The sequence below is a fragment of the Hyla sarda genome, chromosome 2 (genome assembly GCF_029499605.1).
Source record: "Hyla sarda isolate aHylSar1 chromosome 2, aHylSar1.hap1, whole genome shotgun sequence".
NCBI lineage: Eukaryota > Metazoa > Chordata > Amphibia > Anura > Hylidae > Hyla > Hyla sarda.
Window position 1 is genome coordinate 180921290 of NC_079190.1, and position 5233 is coordinate 180926522.

The following is a 5233-nucleotide window of genomic DNA, read 5'->3' on the forward strand; positions in this document are numbered from 1 at the left end:
GTGGTGATGTGTCTGGTCGAAGCATGTGGGATGTTGAAAATAAAAAGATGGGGGATTTTATTTGCCTGTTTTGTTTTTTTTTTTTTTTTTTTTATATCAAGAAAACCTCCTCTGCAATCCACCATTGCCTCCAGCCCTTCACACCAACTACCCCTACTGCCTCCACACCAACTACCACCACTGCCACCAGCCCTTCACACCAATTACCGGACCACTCACTTCCACACCAACAACCTTCTTCCTATGGAACCTTCCCACCCACACCACCACCACTCATGGGATTGGAAGATATCGGTGCATGGATGGACTGAGGCGAGGTGGATGTCAGGAAGAGCGGAAATGGAGAGCAATGTCCCTGAAGACCCTGGAGCATGTCGCTGGATGGACTGAGGCGAGGAGGATGTCAAGGAGAGCAGTTGTCGAGGTAAGTAAGTGTGGTTAGAGGGCGTTGCGGAGGAAGGTGTAGTAGTTGTGGGGCATCGTGGAAGGTGGTCCACTGCCTGGAATGGAGGATTCTAGGTTGGGGATCTGCCAAAAGTGGTGTTGTGTCTGTCGAAGCATGTGGGATGTTGAAAATAAAAAGATGGGGTGGGATTTTATTTGCCTTTTTTTTATATCACGAAAACCTCCTCTGCAATCCCACCATTGCCTCCAGCCCTTCACACCAACTACACCACTGCCTCCACACCAGCTACACCATTGCCACCAGCCTTCACACCAACTACCACCCAGGGAACCGGGACCACTCACTTCACACCAACAACTTTTTCTATGGAATCTTCCCAACCATAGCCAGGAAGCAACGGGCTTCCCAAGCCAGTTGAGAGCTAGCTCCACCCTTAGGTTGGAGGTCCCCCCCCCCCCCTTTCCTCTGTGCAGTTGCTCTGTGTGCCAAAACAGGCCAAGGACCTTGGTCGCGCATATGCCTGACAAGCAGCTCCCACGGCATAGTGGTGTAGAGCAGCCGCCTTGGAGCGAAGAGGTCTGTCGAGTCTCGAATCCTGTCAAGACCCTGAAGATGGCAGCTGTTAAAGAGATGGATCGTGAGAACCTGGGATGTCTGGTGGATTGGAAGATATCGGTGCATGGATGGACTGAGGGAGGTCGATGTCAAGAAGCATGTGGGATGTTGAAAATAAAAGATGGGGGATTTTATTTGCCTTTTTTTTATATCTAGAAAACCTCCTCTGCAATCCACCATTGCCTCCAGCCCTTCACACCAACTACCACCACTGCTCCACACCAGCTACCACCATTGCACCAGCCCTTCACACCAACTACCACCCAGGAACCGGGACCACTCACTTCCACACCAACAACCTTCTTCCTATGGAATCTTCCCACCCACACTCACATACCAGCTACCACAGCCATCCACACCAGAGCTCCTTCTCCAACACCTTATGGGTGCCCGACCATCAACCACTTCACACACACACACACACACACACACACACACACACACACACACTCCTCCGCTTCCACACTATGCTGCCACAATTTCTCCAAACGAGCTTCAGGGTGTTCACAGGACTTGAACTCACAACCTCTCTGCTCCAAGGCAGCAGCTCTAACCACTAGACCATGAGAGCTTCATGGAAACTAGCAAGGATGACTGTGGTCTTGGCCTGTTTTGACAAAATCATTTTTTTCCCCACCGGTTCATATACATTTGACTGGGATAGTACAGGCAAGCCGAGAGCTAGTTCGGACTTAGCTTCGAATCCCCCCTCTGTGCGGTTACCCTGGCAAGCCATGTGTTGCGGGGGTATAGCTCAGTGGTAGAGCATTTGACTGCAGATCAAGAGGTCCTTGGCTCAAATCCGAGTGCCCCCTAACACACATTTTTTTGCTTTACGACTTAACCATATCCTACATATGTAGTGGTGGTGGTGGGGGGGAGGCGCCATAGGAAGAAGGTTGTTGGTGTGGAAGTGAGTGGCCCTGGGTGGTGGGCTGAAGGGCTGGAGGCAGTGGTGGTAGTTGGTGTGAAGGGCTGGAGGCAACGTTGAGGTACAAACAAGCCACATGTTGTGGGGCTGAAGCTCAGTGGTAGAGCATTTGACTGCATGTAAAGAGGTCCGAGTGCCCGTAACACACATTTTTTTTCTTTACAAGCTTAACCGTATCCCACATATGTAGTTTATTGCAGAAAATTAAAAATGTTGAGGTACAGATGAGCTGCATGTTGCGGGGGTATAGCTCAGTGGTAGAGCATTTGACTGCAGATCAAGAGGTCCTTGGTACAAATCCGAGTGCCCCCTAACACATGCATGCTTTTTTTTCCTCTGTGCAGTTGCTCTGTGTGCCAAAACAGGCCAAGACCATGGTCGCCGCATATGCCTGACAAGCAGCTCCCACGGCATAGTGGTTAGAGCAGCCACCTTGGAGCGAAGAGGTTGTGAGTTCGAATCCTGTCAAGACCCTGAAGATGGCAGCTGTTAAAAGAGATGGATCGTGAGAACCTGGGATGTCTGGTGGATTGGAAGATATTGGTGCATGGATGGACTGAGGCGAGGTGGATGTCAAGGAGAGCAGTTGTCGAGGTAAGTGGTTGGAGGAAGGTGTAGTTGTGGGGCATTGTGGAAGGTGGACTGAGGCGAGGAGGATGTCAAGGAGAGCAGTTGTCGAGGTAAGTGGTTGGAGGAAGGTGTAGTTGTGGGGCATCGTGGAAGGTGGACTGAGGCGAGGAGGACGTCAAGGAGAGCAGTTGTCGAGGTGAGTGGTTAGAGGGCGTTGCGGAGGAAGGTGTAGTTGTGGGGCATCGTGGAAGGTGGTCCACTGCCTGGAATGGAGGATTCTAGGTTGGGGATCTGCCAAAAGTGGTGTTGTGTCTGTCGAAGCATGTGGGATGTTGAAAATAAAAAGATGGGGGATTTTATTTGCCTTTTTTTTGTTTTGTTTTTTTTTTTTATCAAGAAAACCTCCTCTGCAATCCACCATTGCCTCCAACCCTTCACACCAACTACCACTACTGCCTCCACACCAACTACCACCACTGCCACCAGCCCTTCACACCAATTACCGGGACCACTCACTTCCACACCAACAACCTTCTTCCTATGGAACCTTCCCACCCACACCACCACCACTCATGGGATTGGAAGATATCGGTGCATGGATGGACTGAGGCGAGGTGGATGTCAGGAAGAGCGGAATGGAGAGCAATGTCCCTGAAGACCCTGGAGCATGTCGCTGGATGGACTGAGGCGAGGAGGATGTCAAGGAGAGCAGTTGTCGAGGTAAGTAAGTGGTTAGAGGGCGTTGCGGAGGAAGGTGTAGTTGTGGGGCATCGTGGAAGGTGGTCCACTGCCTGGAATGGAGGATTCTAGGTTGGGGATCTGCCAAAAGTGGTGTTGTGTCTGTCGAAGCATGTGGGATGTTGAAAATAAAAAGATGGGGGATTTTATTTGCCTTTTTTTTTTTTTTTTTTTTTTATATCAAGAAAACCTCCTCTGCAATCCACCATTGCCTCCAGCCCTTCACACCAACTACCACTACTGCCTCCACACCAACTACCACCACTGCCACCAGCCCTTCACACCAATTACCGGGACCACTCACTTCCACACCAACAACCTTCTTCCTATGGAACCTTCCCACCCACACCACCACCACTCATGGGATTGGAAGATATCGGTGCATGGATGGACTGAGGCGAGGTGGATGTCAGGAAGAGCGGAATGGAGAGCAATGTCCCTGAAGACCCTGGAGCATGTCGCTGGATGGACTGAGGCGAGGAGGATGTCAAGGAGAGCAGTTGTCGAGGTAAGTAAGTGGTTAGAGGGCGTTGCGGAGGAAGGTGTAGTTGTGGGGCATCGTGGAAGGTGGTCCACTGCCTGGAATGGAGGATTCTAGGTTGGGGATCTGCCAAAAGTGGTGTTGTGTCTGTCGAAGCATGTGGGATGTTGAAAATAAAAAGATGGGGGATTTTATTTGCCTTTTTTTTATATCACGAAAACCTCCTCTGCAATCCACCATTGCCTCCAGCCCTTCACACCAACTACCACCACTGCCTCCACACCAGCTACCACCATTGCCACCAGCCCTTCACACCAACTACCACCCAGGAACCGGGACCACTCACTTCCACACCAACAACCTTCTTCCTATGGAATCTTCCCACCCACACTCACATACCAGCTACCACAGCCATCCACACCAGAGCTCCTTCTCCAACACCTTATGGGTGCCCGACCATCAACCACTTCACACACACACACACACACACTCCTCCGCTTCCACACTATGCTGCCACAATTTCTCCAAACGAGCTTCAGGGTGTTCACAGGACTTGAACTCACAACCTCTCTGCTCCAAGGCAGCAGCTCTAACCACTAGACCATGAGAGCTTCATGGAAACTAGCAAGGATGACTGTGGTCTTGGCCTGTTTTGACAAAATCATTTTTTTCCCCACCGGTTCATATACATTTGACTGGGATAGTACAGGCAAGCCGAGAGCTAGTTCGGACTTAGCTTCGAATCCCCCCTCTGTGCGGTTACCCTGGCAAGCCATGTGTTGCGGGGGTATAGCTCAGTGGTAGAGCATTTGACTGCAGATCAAGAGGTCCTTGGCTCAAATCCGAGTGCCCCCTAACACACATTTTTTTGCTTTACGACTTAACCATATCCTACATATGTAGTGGTGGTGGTGGGGGGGAGGCGCCATAGGAAGAAGGTTGTTGGTGTGGAAGTGAGTGGCCCTGGGTGGTGGGCTGAAGGGCTGGAGGCAGTGGTGGTAGTTGGTGTGAAGGGCTGGAGGCAACGTTGAGGTACAAACAAGCCACATGTTGTGGGGCTGAAGCTCAGTGGTAGAGCATTTGACTGCATGTAAAGAGGTCCGAGTGCCCGTAACACACATTTTTTTTCTTTACAAGCTTAACCGTATCCCACATATGTAGTTTATTGCAGAAAATTAAAAATGTTGAGGTACAGATGAGCTGCATGTTGCGGGGGTATAGCTCAGTGGTAGAGCATTTGACTGCAGATCAAGAGGTCCTTGGTTCAAATCCGAGTGCCCCCTAACACATGCATGCTTTTTTTTACAGCTTAACCACATCCTACATATGTTGTTTATAGCAGACCCCCACTAGCTTTACACTGCAAGATTTTGGTCGCCTCATCCAGTTGATGAGCAGCCACCCTGGAGCGCAGAGGTTCAAGAGGTCCTTGGTTCAAATACAAATGCCCGCTAATGCACAATTTTTTCTTGGTGGGGCATTGTGGTCAGAC

The 5233-nt window shown here is 50.5% G+C and overlaps 1 non-coding gene across 1 annotated transcript; it reads left to right on the forward strand.

Moving 5' to 3' along the window:
- The first annotated feature begins 4952 nt into the window (after nt 1-4952).
- TRNAC-GCA (transfer RNA cysteine (anticodon GCA)) lies at nt 4953-5024 on the forward strand. The gene has a single exon. It is a non-coding gene; the product is annotated as a tRNA-Cys (tRNA).
- Nucleotides 5025-5233: the final 209 nt, after the last annotated feature.